Source organism: Centroberyx gerrardi, chromosome 4 (assembly GCF_048128805.1).
Source record: "Centroberyx gerrardi isolate f3 chromosome 4, fCenGer3.hap1.cur.20231027, whole genome shotgun sequence".
In the NCBI taxonomy this organism is placed as follows: Eukaryota; Metazoa; Chordata; class Actinopteri; order Beryciformes; family Berycidae; genus Centroberyx; species Centroberyx gerrardi.
This window is the reverse complement of record NC_136000.1, coordinates 32,538,146-32,553,613: the sequence shown is the minus strand read 5'-3', so window position 1 is coordinate 32,553,613 and position 15,468 is coordinate 32,538,146. Positions and strand designations below refer to the sequence as shown.

Below are 15,468 nucleotides of genomic sequence, written 5' to 3'. Positions count from 1 at the left end.
TAGCTTAGTCAGGGTGTGAAAGAGTGTGCTCCTGCTTAGTACAGTGGCCAATCTTCCTACTTGTTGCGCAGGGGACAAGGGTTCAATTGCCCCGACGGGTAGACATGCTGTACAAACAAGCGCGGCCTGTTCCCCTCAAGCTTTGCGCACTTTAACACAACAAGACCAGTGATTTTGAGCACGGGGGATTGACCAGTCATTGCAGTGGCTCTAGGAGCCTGCGCGCAATGGCTACGCATGAGTTTCCGGGTCATCGGATTGGATTAAGCTCCTGAGAAGGCGGGGTGGAGTGCCAGCAAAGGCGTGGCCTGTACTTTGCTATGCAGCTAGCCAAACGGGGAGCACCGTGAAGCTGTTGACCGAGACGACTAGGGTCTTTGGCTGCTCTTGTGGCCGGAGGCTGTGCTTACTCTGGTTTCTCTTCATAACGCATAAGTCTTTCGCCTTTTACTAAAGACTTCCGTGGAGAGTAACACCAAAGAGTTAAAGGTATTTTTGGCGGGCTTAGCACTTTGGCTGAGCCCTGTACCGTTGTGCAAGGAAATAGAAAACTAGGTCAACAAGTACACCAGAGACTCCGTGGGCGGAGGTGCTAAGCACCAGCAGTTGTTATGGCAAAATACTGTGACACCCCGACGAGGACGGACCGGACCGGAGGGGCGGCCTTGTGCTGCCAACGGCCAGGGGTTATCGCTTCTCGGCCTTTTGGCTAAGACTGCGATCGCCTCCTGCTGGTGGTAAAAATTCTTGCCTGTTTGTGGCATTGATTGTTACCCACACTTGGGAGGATAATATATTTATTCCTAAAGTGAAAAATATTACAATTTTTTGTGGTTGTATTTCTTTCACCAACAGGAATTCATCGGCTCAGAGTCTTTGCTTGCCTGCCCTCTGTGAGACCTTCACCAAGACCAAACCACCCGAGAAAAGGTAAGTGTTTTGTATTTCACCTTTTAGGAGTGATTTCACTGTTTTATTCTCCTTTTTAGCCCTGTTTTTAGTTCTTTGGTTTTTGTACGTGGTGGTTTAGTTTTCTTAATTGTTCTTAACGTGTGGTGTCCCCACCATGTCGGCTGGCCATGCCGGCATGCGGAGGCACCACAGCGTGCGTTTTAAGTTTAAAGAAAAAGATGGCAGGCTCCTGGAGATGTCCAGAATGGACTTCTCCAGGAAGCTCATACAAAAGGCATTAGGTTTCACGGCAAAGGACTTGAATTGTATTTTGACCCTTCCCTTCAACAAAGGATTCGATGTAAGTTTCGGATCCGCGATTGTGCATAGAGAATTTTGGACACGCTTTGAAAAGGTAAAAACCCAGTTTTCTGCTTTCAATGTAGAGAAACTGACTGACAATGCCTCAAAAGTGGTTATTGTCAGAATGTTCAATGAGACAGTGAATGCAGATGACATTTGTTTGTGGCTGGGAAGATATTGCACTGTTAAGGGCCAGGCTACCAAAGTGAGAGATGAGGATGGCATTTGGACTTGCGCCTGGAGGGTCCCCATTCAACAATGGCAGGACCCCCAGGGCTACCAGGGCCTGAAACATCTGCCATCAATGATAGTTCTGGGAGACAACAGAGGCTACATTCACTACCAGGGACAACCCAAGCTCTGCCGCAAGTGTGGTGAGCATGGGCACCTGGTAGAAGCGTGCCAAAAAATTGTTTGTGGGAAGTGTAGAGAAATTGGGCATGCTTTTGAGCAGTGTCCAAATGGCAGAAAGTGTAATCTTTGTGGAGAGTCAAATCATATCTTCAGAGATTGCCCAAAATCCTTTGCCAACAAGCTAAAGGCTAACAAGAAGGCCGAGAATGAGGAACAAGATGGTGGACAAAGGGAGGCAGTTGGAGAGCAAATTGAAAAGGCTGGGCTAGAAAATTCAAATCTCCCGCCAAATCCTGTGGTTGGAGGAGAGGGATCAGGTGAGGCGGGAGAGGGGGAGGGGCCTGTTATTGCCCCACAAATGGAGAGTGCTGAGGGAGAGGAGGCAATGCAGGCAGAGAGCGGAACTGGAAATGATGGCCCCCTCCCCGATGCCCAGCAAATCAAGAGGCCTGCTTCAGAACTGTCCCCTGAGACTCCTGGAGCCTCAGAGAAGAGGGGGAGAGCTGTGTACCCCTCAGACAGCTCGTCTGTGGAGGAGTCCAGAGTCTTCCCCTCCAGTTCTCCAAACCAGGTCTCCTTTTTAAATGTAGCTCTGCAATCAACCCCCAAGGACTCAGTACTGAACGCGGCATTACCCCCAAGACCAGCTGCCAGAGTCCGGAAAGGGAATGGAGCTCAGACCCCTCCCCTTTCCCCCATAAAGGGAAAGGAAGAGCTGCATTCACAATTATTTGGTTAGCTGCATTTCTCTTTTAGGTTTTTAACCCTGTTATTTCAATTCTTTTAAACTGTCATGCCTGTTGTTTTAAACATAATACACATGACCCTCATCATTTCCACCCTCAATGTGAGAAGTGTGAGGTCAGGAGTTAGAGCCACAACAGTTTTATCCTTTCTGAGTGCTTTTAATGCAGATGTGTTTTTACTCCAGGAGTGTGCCATACCGTTTTTAAAACACTACAGGGAATGGGAGGAGAAGTGGCCACAAGAATCCATATGGAGCGGATCAAATGAAAACAGGAACGATGGAGTGGCCATTTTAATTAAAAACCCCTCTATTCTGGTGAAGGGCAGCACTGTGGTGAGAGACGGGCGGGCACTTTTAGCACATCTGACGTACATGGGAAAGGATTTTAACGTACTAAATATTTATGGTTTTAACGACAGAAACGACAGGTATGACCTTTTAGAAGACCTGCAGTCCCACTTGCTGGGTAGGGCACCGCTAGTGGTAGGAGGGGATTTTAACTGTGTTTTATCCAGCAAGGATAGGAAGGGGGCAGGGGAGGATTTTAAAATTGATAAAACATCGTGTTTATTGCAGGGTTTATGCAGGGATTTTAAACTCCAAGACTGTTTTAAAATCATGCATCCCGGAGAGGAAGGCTTCACCTGGTTCAGTGGTGACGGCAACAGAGCCTCTCGCATAGACTATATTTTTACAAGGGACTGCCCGCCAACCGATGCTAGATTGACCCCTGTTTTCTTCTCTGATCACATAATGCTCTCCTGCACCCTCTCACCTTTTTCGGGTTTGACAACAGGAAGTGGTCTGTGGAAGCTCAACTGCTCCCTGTTAGAGGATAGGGAGTTAGTTAGCCAGTTCAGGGAGCAGTATAAAGAGTGGCAGACCCTTCAAGACTTGTACGACACACGTGCACACTGGTGGGAAATGGTGAAGGGAAAGACCCAGACTTTTTTTAGAAAGGCAGGTCAAAAGAAAAAAGATAAGGAAAACAGACGCATGCTGGGACTGCAGAAGCGACTACAGCGCTATTTTAAACTACAGCAACAGGGCATGGATTTTAGCGAAGATATTAAACAAGTCAAAACAGAAATGTCGGTTTTAGCAGACATTAAAAGTAAGGGTGTCATTCTAAGAAGTAAAGAAAGGGAGATCGAGGAAGGGGAAAAGTGTACCAGATATTTTTTTAAGAAAATTGTCAACAAAGGGGGGGGTATTTTACAACTAAAAAAAGAAAGTGGGTACACAGCAAACACAACAGAAGAAATCAAAGACACTATAGAGAGCTTTTACGGGGATCTTTACAAAGAAAAAAATATTAAAACAGACACCATGACAGAGGTTTTAAAATTCATTGACAAAACAGTAAAGGACAGTGTGCTTTTAACCCAAGGTTTTACCCTTTTAGAGTTAGATAAATGTGTACAAAATTTTAAGAAAGGGAAGTCCCCAGGAGAAGACGGGCTTCCCTTGGACTTTTATCTGACTTTTTGGGACATTTTAGCACCGGACCTACTTTCTGTTTTTATGGATTTCGAAGGACTAGACAGACTACCTGACAGTTTTAGAGCAGGGATAGTGACTCTACTATACAAAAAAAATGACAGGACTGAACTGAAAAACTGGAGACCTATCACCCTCTTAAATCTTGACTGCAAACTTTTTAGTAAACTTTTATCTGCTCGTATGTCCCTGGTTTTAGAGGAGGTGATTCACCCGGATCAAGCCTGTGCCATCCCGGGGAGGAAGATCACCGACAGCCTCGTACTGATCCGAGACACCATCTGTTATGCGAGAGACAGAAACATCCGGCTAGTAGTCCTAAATTTAGATTTTGAGAAAGCCTTTGATCGGATCTCGCACCAGTACCTTTTCCAGGTACTGCAAAAAATGGGGTTTCCAGAAAGGTTTATAGCTTGGGTGGGATTGCTGTACCGGGACATTACCAGCAGATTTGTTGTTAATGGGCATCTAACAAAAGCAGTTAACATACACTGCGGTGTCCGTCAGGGTTGTCCGTTATCAGCCCTCCTCTACGTGACCTGTATAGAGCCGTTGGCACAGATCTTGAGAAGGGACCAAAGAATCAATGGGGTGGCAATCCCGGGGAGCGGGGGATTGACCACCAAATGTGCAATATATATGGACGATTTTAACATTTTATGTACTGACCTTTTATCTGTCAACAGGACACTGGACTTGACTGACTGGTTCGGACAGGCCTCTGGGTCAAAGCTTAACCGAGATAAGACTCAAGCCCAAACTTACGGACCGTGGACAGCGACCGAGACGACAGGACTCCCCGTGACTGTGACCCAGACTGACCAAAAAATACTGGGGGTTAAATTTGACAGGGAGGGGGGAGGAAAAGGAAACTGGCCAGACGTGGTAGGGAAAGTTAGACAGAGACTAGGGTACTGGGGACTTAGAAGACTGACAATGGAAGGAAAGGTTTTAATCATTAAAGCAGTGATTTTACCTTTGCTTTTATTAATCAGTTCTGTTTTTATCCCACCACGAAGAGTGCTTTTAGATCTGGAACGCGCCATCTTTTATTTCCTGTGGGGGTCCAAGTGGGAGAGGCTGAGGAGAGAGGTGATGAAAAAGCCGAAAGAGAAAGGAGGAAAGGGAGTCCCGGACCTACACCAGTTTTTAGGAAGCCGATACAGCACCCTGCACATCACCTACGCCACAGCCCCATCCAGAGATGACAAAACGACAGCAATGGCACGATTCTGGATGGGGTCCTACCTCAGACACCTAAAAGTTTTACCCATTGATCTTAGAGTACCTGTGTCTTTTAATCTGCCACCGGCCTACGCTTTTATCCGGAAATTCTTAAAGCATTTTAAACTAGAGCAAGAGGAGCTGTCTATTTTAACCCACCATCGCTCTCTTCTCTCTGTTGTGCAGGAGCGGGAATCAATGTATCCAGTGCGCGGGCTCACAATAGGTGAGTCCTCAACAGTTTGGCGCAACGTAAACCATCCCGCCCTCCCGAACAGACTCCGGGACCTGTCGTGGATGGTGGCTCATGAGATCCTCCCAGTCAGGTCCGTAATGCACTCCCGGGGCATGTCAACGCTCTCAACTTGCCCCCGACCGGGGTGTGGCGCGCCTGAGTCGGTGAGGCATCTGCTCTGGGAGTGCAGCGCTGCTGTAGACCAGTGGGCAATGGCCGGCTCCCTAAAATTCCCGTACTTACCAGCAGGGGAGGTCCTGACAGCACAGCTAGTGCTGTACGGGGTGGGCCAGGAACAAACATTACCAGCAGACTTTGCCAAACAGTGGCTCACCCTGGCCGCCATCAAAGACGCCATATGGACCTCCAGAAACCTGCTGGTAAGGAAGCACATGCAGATCCCCCCCGTGGCTGCGATCCAGATGGCCACAGCGGCGGTGCAAGCAGCCGTCGCTGCAGGCGGCAGGCCTAGGACGCAGCCACAAAGAAGAATCGCCTCTGTGCCCATTCGGACGTGGGAGCCGGAGCCACACAAATAAAGGGTCAAGGCAGCGGCGGCCTGGCTCTCCGGGTGTGGCAGGTGGGAAGGAGCAGAAGGGAGAGGGTCCCCTCTGAGCACCAGGAACAGGTTCCGAGAGACCCAAAGCTGTTGGGGAGAGCGGGATGAGTTGATCCTTGTTAGGGACTCATCCCGCCCCTGCACAACGAATGTACACTGATATACACAGAGACAATTATTTATTGATTCATTTATTTATTTATTATCCACAACTTTTAATACAATGTTATCTTATCTGTAATCCACTTTAAACAATTGCTTTTATTGTTTTAAACAAAGGAACGTGGTTTTACAGAGTATTCATATTTATTTGTTTGTTGTATTTTGAAAAGATGTGTGTTTGTGAAGGATTTTATGATTGTATACAGTGTACGACTTTTTGAAAAAAGTGTCAATAAATTTTTTCGAAAGAAAAAATCTGTTCTTATCAGTTTAATATCTGATACGTCCTCTATAAGGGGACAACATATTAAACGGATTTTTAGAACCAGGAGTTGAAAAAGGGGCTTGCTCCGTTCGCTCCACGCATCGACCCGGTATTGCAGTGCCGCTGGGAACGGTGCACCCTTCTCTCACTCTGTGGAAAAGCAACGTTTGAAAACATGGAAAGCCAGTCTGCAAGTCATACCTAATTTGACCGAAAGACCAAGAACAAAGTGGACGGCGCTTTTGTGCGCCTCGAAATTGGTCAAAGCAGCCTGTGCTGCGTTTTCTCCCCGTTTGCCTTAGCTAATCTATTCTCACCGGTAGCTTATTCAGGGTGTGAAAGAGTGTGCTCCTGCTTAGTACAGTGGCCAATCTTCCTACTTGTTGCGCAGGGGACAAGGGTTCAATTGCCCCGACGGGTAGACATGCTGTACAAACAAGCGCGGCCTGTTCCCCTCAAGCTTTGCGCACTTTAACACAACAAGACCAGTGATTTTGAGCACGGGGGATTGACCAGTCATTGCAGTGGCTCTAGGAGCCTGCGCGCAATGGCTACGCATGAGTTTCCGGGTCATCGGATTGGATTAAGCTCCTGAGAAGGCGGGGTGGAGTGCCAGCAAAGGCGTGGCCTGTACTTTGCTATGCAGCTAGCCAAACGGGGAGCACCGTGAAGCTGTTGACCGAGACGACTAGGGTCTTTGGCTGCTCTTGTGGCCGGAGGCTGTGCTTACTCTGGTTTCTCTTCATAACGCATAAGTCTTTCGCCTTTTACTAAAGACTTCCGTGGAGAGTAACACCAAAGAGTTAAAGGTATTTTTGGCGGGCTTAGCACTTTGGCTGAGCCCTGTACCGTTGTGCAAGGAAATAGAAAACTAGGTCAACAAGTACACCAGAGACTCCGTGGGCGGAGGTGCTAAGCACCAGCAGTTGTTATGGCAAAATACTGTGACACCCCGACGAGGACGGACCGGACCGGAGGGGCGGCCTTGTGCTGCCAACGGCCAGGGGTTATCGCTTCTCGGCCTTTTGGCTAAGATCAAGTGTAGTATCTGTTCTTATCAGTTTAATATCTGATACGTCCTCTATAAGGGGACAACATATTAAACGGATTTTTAGAACCAGGAGTTGAAAAAGGGGCTTGCTCCGTTCGCTCCACGCATCGACCCGGTATTGCAGTGCCGCTGGGAACGGTGCACCCTTCTCTCACTCTGTGGAAAAGCAACGTTTGAAAACATGGAAAGCCAGTCTGCAAGTCATACCTAATTTGACCGAAAGACCAAGAACAAAGTGGACGGCGCTTTTGTGCGCCTCGAAATTGGTCAAAGCAGCCTGTGCTGCGTTTTCTCCCCGTTTGCCTTAGCTAATCTATTCTCACCGGTAGCTTATTCAGGGTGTGAAAGAGTGTGCTCCTGCTTAGTACAGTGGCCAATCTTCCTACTTGTTGCGCAGGGGACAAGGGTTCAATTGCCCCGACGGGTAGACATGCTGTACAAACAAGCGCGGCCTGTTCCCCTCAAGCTTTGCGCACTTTAACACAACAAGACCAGTGATTTTGAGCACGGGGGATTGACCAGTCATTGCAGTGGCTCTAGGAGCCTGCGCGCAATGGCTACGCATGAGTTTCCGGGTCATCGGATTGGATTAAGCTCCTGAGAAGGCGGGGTGGAGTGCCAGCAAAGGCGTGGCCTGTACTTTGCTATGCAGCTAGCCAAACGGGGAGCACCGTGAAGCTGTTGACCGAGACGACTAGGGTCTTTGGCTGCTCTTGTGGCCGGAGGCTGTGCTTACTCTGGTTTCTCTTCATAACGCATAAGTCTTTCGCCTTTTACTAAAGACTTCCGTGGAGAGTAACACCAAAGAGTTAAAGGTATTTTTGGCGGGCTTAGCACTTTGGCTGAGCCCTGTACCGTTGTGCAAGGAAATAGAAAACTAGGTCAACAAGTACACCAGAGACTCCGTGGGCGGAGGTGCTAAGCACCAGCAGTTGTTATGGCAAAATACTGTGACACCCCGACGAGGACGGACCGGACCGGAGGGGCGGCCTTGTGCTGCCAACGGCCAGGGGTTATGGCTTCTCGGCCTTTTGGCTAAGATCAAGTGTAGTATCTGTTCTTATCAGTTTAATATCTGATACGTCCTCTATAAGGGGACAACATATTAAACGGATTTTTAGAACCAGGAGTTGAAAAAGGGGCTTGCTCCGTTCGCTCCACGCATCGACCCGGTATTGCAGTGCCGCTGGGAACGGTGCACCCTTCTCTCACTCTGTGGAAAAGCAACGTTTGAAAACATGGAAAGCCAGTCTGCAAGTCATACCTAATTTGACCGAAAGACCAAGAACAAAGTGGACGGCGCTTTTGTGCGCCTCGAAATTGGTCAAAGCAGCCTGTGCTGCGTTTTCTCCCCGTTTGCCTTAGCTAATCTATTCTCACCGGTAGCTTATTCAGGGTGTGAAAGAGTGTGCTCCTGCTTAGTACAGTGGCCAATCTTCCTACTTGTTGCGCAGGGGACAAGGGTTCAATTGCCCCGACGGGTAGACATGCTGTACAAACAAGCGCGGCCTGTTCCCCTCAAGCTTTGCGCACTTTAACACAACAAGACCAGTGATTTTGAGCACGGGGGATTGACCAGTCATTGCAGTGGCTCTAGGAGCCTGCGCGCAATGGCTACGCATGAGTTTCCGGGTCATCGGATTGGATTAAGCTCCTGAGAAGGCGGGGTGGAGTGCCAGCAAAGGCGTGGCCTGTACTTTGCTATGCAGCTAGCCAAACGGGGAGCACCGTGAAGCTGTTGACCGAGACGACTAGGGTCTTTGGCTGCTCTTGTGGCCGGAGGCTGTGCTTACTCTGGTTTCTCTTCATAACGCATAAGTCTTTCGCCTTTTACTAAAGACTTCCGTGGAGAGTAACACCAAAGAGTTAAAGGTATTTTTGGCGGGCTTAGCACTTTGGCTGAGCCCTGTACCGTTGTGCAAGGAAATAGAAAACTAGGTCAACAAGTACACCAGAGACTCCGTGGGCGGAGGTGCTAAGCACCAGCAGTTGTTATGGCAAAATACTGTGACACCCCGACGAGGACGGACCGGACCGGAGGGGCGGCCTTGTGCTGCCAACGGCCAGGGGTTATCGCTTCTCGGCCTTTTGGCTAAGATCAAGTGTAGTATCTGTTCTTATCAGTTTAATATCTGATACGTCCTCTATAAGGGGACAACATATTAAACGGATTTTTAGAACCAGGAGTTGAAAAAGGGGCTTGCTCCGTTCGCTCCACGCATCGACCCGGTATTGCAGTGCCGCTGGGAACGGTGCACCCTTCTCTCACTCTGTGGAAAAGCAACGTTTGAAAACATGGAAAGCCAGTCTGCAAGTCATACCTAATTTGACCGAAAGACCAAGAACAAAGTGGACGGCGCTTTTGTGCGCCTCGAAATTGGTCAAAGCAGCCTGTGCTGCGTTTTCTCCCCGTTTGCCTTAGCTAATCTATTCTCACCGGTAGCTTATTCAGGGTGTGAAAGAGTGTGCTCCTGCTTAGTACAGTGGCCAATCTTCCTACTTGTTGCGCAGGGGACAAGGGTTCAATTGCCCCGACGGGTAGACATGCTGTACAAACAAGCGCGGCCTGTTCCCCTCAAGCTTTGCGCACTTTAACACAACAAGACCAGTGATTTTGAGCACGGGGGATTGACCAGTCATTGCAGTGGCTCTAGGAGCCTGCGCGCAATGGCTACGCATGAGTTTCCGGGTCATCGGATTGGATTAAGCTCCTGAGAAGGCGGGGTGGAGTGCCAGCAAAGGCGTGGCCTGTACTTTGCTATGCAGCTAGCCAAACGGGGAGCACCGTGAAGCTGTTGACCGAGACGACTAGGGTCTTTGGCTGCTCTTGTGGCCGGAGGCTGTGCTTACTCTGGTTTCTCTTCATAACGCATAAGTCTTTCGCCTTTTACTAAAGACTTCCGTGGAGAGTAACACCAAAGAGTTAAAGGTATTTTTGGCGGGCTTAGCACTTTGGCTGAGCCCTGTACCGTTGTGCAAGGAAATAGAAAACTAGGTCAACAAGTACACCAGAGACTCCGTGGGCGGAGGTGCTAAGCACCAGCAGTTGTTATGGCAAAATACTGTGACACCCCGACGAGGACGGACCGGACCGGAGGGGCGGCCTTGTGCTGCCAACGGCCAGGGGTTATCGCTTCTCGGCCTTTTGGCTAAGATCAAGTGTAGTATCTGTTCTTATCAGTTTAATATCTGATACGTCCTCTATAAGGGGACAACATATTAAACGGATTTTTAGAACCAGGAGTTGAAAAAGGGGCTTGCTCCGTTCGCTCCACGCATCGACCCGGTATTGCAGTGCCGCTGGGAACGGTGCACCCTTCTCTCACTCTGTGGAAAAGCAACGTTTGAAAACATGGAAAGCCAGTCTGCAAGTCATACCTAATTTGACCGAAAGACCAAGAACAAAGTGGACGGCGCTTTTGTGCGCCTCGAAATTGGTCAAAGCAGCCTGTGCTGCGTTTTCTCCCCGTTTGCCTTAGCTAATCTATTCTCACCGGTAGCTTATTCAGGGTGTGAAAGAGTGTGCTCCTGCTTAGTACAGTGGCCAATCTTCCTACTTGTTGCGCAGGGGACAAGGGTTCAATTGCCCCGACGGGTAGACATGCTGTACAAACAAGCGCGGCCTGTTCCCCTCAAGCTTTGCGCACTTTAACACAACAAGACCAGTGATTTTGAGCACGGGGGATTGACCAGTCATTGCAGTGGCTCTAGGAGCCTGCGCGCAATGGCTACGCATGAGTTTCCGGGTCATCGGATTGGATTAAGCTCCTGAGAAGGCGGGGTGGAGTGCCAGCAAAGGCGTGGCCTGTACTTTGCTATGCAGCTAGCCAAACGGGGAGCACCGTGAAGCTGTTGACCGAGACGACTAGGGTCTTTGGCTGCTCTTGTGGCCGGAGGCTGTGCTTACTCTGGTTTCTCTTCATAACGCATAAGTCTTTCGCCTTTTACTAAAGACTTCCGTGGAGAGTAACACCAAAGAGTTAAAGGTATTTTTGGCGGGCTTAGCACTTTGGCTGAGCCCTGTACCGTTGTGCAAGGAAATAGAAAACTAGGTCAACAAGTACACCAGAGACTCCGTGGGCGGAGGTGCTAAGCACCAGCAGTTGTTATGGCAAAATACTGTGACACCCCGACGAGGACGGACCGGACCGGAGGGGCGGCCTTGTGCTGCCAACGGCCAGGGGTTATCGCTTCTCGGCCTTTTGGCTAAGATCAAGTGTAGTATCTGTTCTTATCAGTTTAATATCTGATACGTCCTCTATAAGGGGACAACATATTAAACGGATTTTTAGAACCAGGAGTTGAAAAAGGGGCTTGCTCCGTTCGCTCCACGCATCGACCCGGTATTGCAGTGCCGCTGGGAACGGTGCACCCTTCTCTCACTCTGTGGAAAAGCAACGTTTGAAAACATGGAAAGCCAGTCTGCAAGTCATACCTAATTTGACCGAAAGACCAAGAACAAAGTGGACGGCGCTTTTGTGCGCCTCGAAATTGGTCAAAGCAGCCTGTGCTGCGTTTTCTCCCCGTTTGCCTTAGCTAATCTATTCTCACCGGTAGCTTATTCAGGGTGTGAAAGAGTGTGCTCCTGCTTAGTACAGTGGCCAATCTTCCTACTTGTTGCGCAGGGGACAAGGGTTCAATTGCCCCGACGGGTAGACATGCTGTACAAACAAGCGCGGCCTGTTCCCCTCAAGCTTTGCGCACTTTAACACAACAAGACCAGTGATTTTGAGCACGGGGGATTGACCAGTCATTGCAGTGGCTCTAGGAGCCTGCGCGCAATGGCTACGCATGAGTTTCCGGGTCATCGGATTGGATTAAGCTCCTGAGAAGGCGGGGTGGAGTGCCAGCAAAGGCGTGGCCTGTACTTTGCTATGCAGCTAGCCAAACGGGGAGCACCGTGAAGCTGTTGACCGAGACGACTAGGGTCTTTGGCTGCTCTTGTGGCCGGAGGCTGTGCTTACTCTGGTTTCTCTTCATAACGCATAAGTCTTTCGCCTTTTACTAAAGACTTCCGTGGAGAGTAACACCAAAGAGTTAAAGGTATTTTTGGCGGGCTTAGCACTTTGGCTGAGCCCTGTACCGTTGTGCAAGGAAATAGAAAACTAGGTCAACAAGTACACCAGAGACTCCGTGGGCGGAGGTGCTAAGCACCAGCAGTTGTTATGGCAAAATACTGTGACACCCCGACGAGGACGGACCGGACCGGAGGGGCGGCCTTGTGCTGCCAACGGCCAGGGGTTATCGCTTCTCGGCCTTTTGGCTAAGATCAAGTGTAGTATCTGTTCTTATCAGTTTAATATCTGATACGTCCTCTATAAGGGGACAACATATTAAACGGATTTTTAGAACCAGGAGTTGAAAAAGGGGCTTGCTCCGTTCGCTCCACGCATCGACCCGGTATTGCAGTGCCGCTGGGAACGGTGCACCCTTCTCTCACTCTGTGGAAAAGCAACGTTTGAAAACATAGAAAGCCAGTCTGCAAGTCATACCTAATTTGACCGAAAGACCAAGAACAAAGTGGACGGCGCTTTTGTGCGCCTCGAAATTGGTCAAAGCAGCCTGTGCTGCGTTTTCTCCCCGTTTGCCTTAGCTAATCTATTCTCACCGGTAGCTTATTCAGGGTGTGAAAGAGTGTGCTCCTGCTTAGTACAGTGGCCAATCTTCCTACTTGTTGCGCAGGGGACAAGGGTTCAATTGCCCCGACGGGTAGACATGCTGTACAAACAAGCGCGGCCTGTTCCCCTCAAGCTTTGCGCACTTTAACACAACAAGACCAGTGATTTTGAGCACGGGGGATTGACCAGTCATTGCAGTGGCTCTAGGAGCCTGCGCGCAATGGCTACGCATGAGTTTCCGGGTCATCGGATTGGATTAAGCTCCTGAGAAGGCGGGGTGGAGTGCCAGCAAAGGCGTGGCCTGTACTTTGCTATGCAGCTAGCCAAACGGGGAGCACCGTGAAGCTGTTGACCGAGACGACTAGGGTCTTTGGCTGCTCTTGTGGCCGGAGGCTGTGCTTACTCTGGTTTCTCTTCATAACGCATAAGTCTTTCGCCTTTTACTAAAGACTTCCGTGGAGAGTAACACCAAAGAGTTAAAGGTATTTTTGGCGGGCTTAGCACTTTGGCTGAGCCCTGTACCGTTGTGCAAGGAAATAGAAAACTAGGTCAACAAGTACACCAGAGACTCCGTGGGCGGAGGTGCTAAGCACCAGCAGTTGTTATGGCAAAATACTGTGACACCCCGACGAGGACGGACCGGACCGGAGGGGCGGCCTTGTGCTGCCAACGGCCAGGGGTTATGGCTTCTCGGCCTTTTGGCTAAGATCAAGTGTAGTATCTGTTCTTATCAGTTTAATATCTGATACGTCCTCTATAAGGGGACAACATATTAAACGGATTTTTAGAACCAGGAGTTGAAAAAGGGGCTTGCTCCGTTCGCTCCACGCATCGACCCGGTATTGCAGTGCCGCTGGGAACGGTGCACCCTTCTCTCACTCTGTGGAAAAGCAACGTTTGAAAACATGGAAAGCCAGTCTGCAAGTCATACCTAATTTGACCGAAAGACCAAGAACAAAGTGGACGGCGCTTTTGTGCGCCTCGAAATTGGTCAAAGCAGCCTGTGCTGCGTTTTCTCCCCGTTTGCCTTAGCTAATCTATTCTCACCGGTAGCTTATTCAGGGTGTGAAAGAGTGTGCTCCTGCTTAGTACAGTGGCCAATCTTCCTACTTGTTGCGCAGGGGACAAGGGTTCAATTGCCCCGACGGGTAGACATGCTGTACAAACAAGCGCGGCCTGTTCCCCTCAAGCTTTGCGCACTTTAACACAACAAGACCAGTGATTTTGAGCACGGGGGATTGACCAGTCATTGCAGTGGCTCTAGGAGCCTGCGCGCAATGGCTACGCATGAGTTTCCGGGTCATCGGATTGGATTAAGCTCCTGAGAAGGCGGGGTGGAGTGCCAGCAAAGGCGTGGCCTGTACTTTGCTATGCAGCTAGCCAAACGGGGAGCACCGTGAAGCTGTTGACCGAGACGACTAGGGTCTTTGGCTGCTCTTGTGGCCGGAGGCTGTGCTTACTCTGGTTTCTCTTCATAACGCATAAGTCTTTCGCCTTTTACTAAAGACTTCCGTGGAGAGTAACACCAAAGAGTTAAAGGTATTTTTGGCGGGCTTAGCACTTTGGCTGAGCCCTGTACCGTTGTGCAAGGAAATAGAAAACTAGGTCAACAAGTACACCAGAGACTCCGTGGGCGGAGGTGCTAAGCACCAGCAGTTGTTATGGCAAAATACTGTGACACCCCGACGAGGACGGACCGGACCGGAGGGGCGGCCTTGTGCTGCCAACGGCCAGGGGTTATCGCTTCTCGGCCTTTTGGCTAAGATCAAGTGTAGTATCTGTTCTTATCAGTTTAATATCTGATACGTCCTCTATAAGGGGACAACATATTAAACGGATTTTTAGAACCAGGAGTTGAAAAAGGGGCTTGCTCCGTTCGCTCCACGCATCGACCCGGTATTGCAGTGCCGCTGGGAACGGTGCACCCTTCTCTCACTCTGTGGAAAAGCAACGTTTGAAAACATGGAAAGCCAGTCTGCAAGTCATACCTAATTTGACCGAAAGACCAAGAACAAAGTGGACGGCGCTTTTGTGCGCCTCGAAATTGGTCAAAGCAGCCTGTGCTGCGTTTTCTCCCCGTTTGCCTTAGCTAATCTATTCTCACCGGTAGCTTATTCAGGGTGTGAAAGAGTGTGCTCCTGCTTAGTACAGTGGCCAATCTTCCTACTTGTTGCGCAGGGGACAAGGGTTCAATTGCCCCGACGGGTAGACATGCTGTACAAACAAGCGCGGCCTGTTCCCCTCAAGCTTTGCGCACTTTAACACAACAAGACCAGTGATTTTGAGCACGGGGGATTGACCAGTCATTGCAGTGGCTCTAGGAGCCTGCGCGCAATGGCTACGCATGAGTTTCCGGGTCATCGGATTGGATTAAGCTCCTGAGAAGGCGGGGTGGAGTGCCAGCAAAGGCGTGGCCTGTACTTTGCTATGCAGCTAGCCAAACGGGGAGCACCGTGAAGCTGTTGACCGAGACGACTAGGGTCTTTGGCTGCTCTTGT

The 15,468-nt window shown here is 49.7% G+C and overlaps 17 non-coding genes and 1 pseudogene across 17 annotated transcripts; all 18 read left to right on the top strand.

Annotated features, from left to right (window-relative positions):
• The first annotated feature begins 406 nt into the window (after positions 1–406).
• Positions 407–522, top strand: LOC144539068 (U5 spliceosomal RNA). Its single transcript, XR_013504789.1, has one exon. It is a non-coding gene; the product is annotated as a U5 spliceosomal RNA (small nuclear RNA).
• Positions 523–6,268: 5,746 nt separating this feature from the next.
• On the top strand, positions 6,269–6,444 carry LOC144538865 (U2 spliceosomal RNA; annotated as a pseudogene).
• Positions 6,445–7,027: 583 nt separating this feature from the next.
• LOC144539067 (U5 spliceosomal RNA) lies at positions 7,028–7,143 on the top strand. Its single transcript, XR_013504788.1, has one exon. It is a non-coding gene; the product is annotated as a U5 spliceosomal RNA (small nuclear RNA).
• A 167-nt stretch (positions 7,144–7,310) lies between these two features.
• Positions 7,311–7,501, top strand: LOC144538713 (U2 spliceosomal RNA). Its single transcript, XR_013504497.1, has one exon. It is a non-coding gene; the product is annotated as a U2 spliceosomal RNA (small nuclear RNA).
• Positions 7,502–8,084: 583 nt separating this feature from the next.
• LOC144539066 (U5 spliceosomal RNA) lies at positions 8,085–8,200 on the top strand. The gene has a single exon (XR_013504787.1). It is a non-coding gene; the product is annotated as a U5 spliceosomal RNA (small nuclear RNA).
• A 167-nt stretch (positions 8,201–8,367) lies between these two features.
• On the top strand, positions 8,368–8,558 carry LOC144538813 (U2 spliceosomal RNA). Its single transcript, XR_013504597.1, has one exon. It is a non-coding gene; the product is annotated as a U2 spliceosomal RNA (small nuclear RNA).
• Positions 8,559–9,141: 583 nt separating this feature from the next.
• LOC144539065 (U5 spliceosomal RNA) lies at positions 9,142–9,257 on the top strand. Its single transcript, XR_013504786.1, has one exon. It is a non-coding gene; the product is annotated as a U5 spliceosomal RNA (small nuclear RNA).
• A 167-nt stretch (positions 9,258–9,424) lies between these two features.
• LOC144538712 (U2 spliceosomal RNA) lies at positions 9,425–9,615 on the top strand. Its single transcript, XR_013504496.1, has one exon. It is a non-coding gene; the product is annotated as a U2 spliceosomal RNA (small nuclear RNA).
• A 583-nt stretch (positions 9,616–10,198) lies between these two features.
• On the top strand, positions 10,199–10,314 carry LOC144539064 (U5 spliceosomal RNA). Its single transcript, XR_013504785.1, has one exon. It is a non-coding gene; the product is annotated as a U5 spliceosomal RNA (small nuclear RNA).
• A 167-nt stretch (positions 10,315–10,481) lies between these two features.
• On the top strand, positions 10,482–10,672 carry LOC144538711 (U2 spliceosomal RNA). Its single transcript, XR_013504495.1, has one exon. It is a non-coding gene; the product is annotated as a U2 spliceosomal RNA (small nuclear RNA).
• Positions 10,673–11,255: 583 nt separating this feature from the next.
• On the top strand, positions 11,256–11,371 carry LOC144539063 (U5 spliceosomal RNA). Its single transcript, XR_013504784.1, has one exon. It is a non-coding gene; the product is annotated as a U5 spliceosomal RNA (small nuclear RNA).
• A 167-nt stretch (positions 11,372–11,538) lies between these two features.
• LOC144538710 (U2 spliceosomal RNA) lies at positions 11,539–11,729 on the top strand. The gene has a single exon (XR_013504494.1). It is a non-coding gene; the product is annotated as a U2 spliceosomal RNA (small nuclear RNA).
• A 583-nt stretch (positions 11,730–12,312) lies between these two features.
• LOC144539062 (U5 spliceosomal RNA) lies at positions 12,313–12,428 on the top strand. The gene has a single exon (XR_013504783.1). It is a non-coding gene; the product is annotated as a U5 spliceosomal RNA (small nuclear RNA).
• A 167-nt stretch (positions 12,429–12,595) lies between these two features.
• Positions 12,596–12,786, top strand: LOC144538709 (U2 spliceosomal RNA). The gene has a single exon (XR_013504493.1). It is a non-coding gene; the product is annotated as a U2 spliceosomal RNA (small nuclear RNA).
• Positions 12,787–13,369: 583 nt separating this feature from the next.
• On the top strand, positions 13,370–13,485 carry LOC144539061 (U5 spliceosomal RNA). Its single transcript, XR_013504782.1, has one exon. It is a non-coding gene; the product is annotated as a U5 spliceosomal RNA (small nuclear RNA).
• Positions 13,486–13,652: 167 nt separating this feature from the next.
• Positions 13,653–13,843, top strand: LOC144538812 (U2 spliceosomal RNA). Its single transcript, XR_013504596.1, has one exon. It is a non-coding gene; the product is annotated as a U2 spliceosomal RNA (small nuclear RNA).
• A 583-nt stretch (positions 13,844–14,426) lies between these two features.
• Positions 14,427–14,542, top strand: LOC144539060 (U5 spliceosomal RNA). The gene has a single exon (XR_013504781.1). It is a non-coding gene; the product is annotated as a U5 spliceosomal RNA (small nuclear RNA).
• Positions 14,543–14,709: 167 nt separating this feature from the next.
• Positions 14,710–14,900, top strand: LOC144538708 (U2 spliceosomal RNA). Its single transcript, XR_013504492.1, has one exon. It is a non-coding gene; the product is annotated as a U2 spliceosomal RNA (small nuclear RNA).
• The last annotated feature ends 568 nt before the right edge of the window (positions 14,901–15,468 follow it).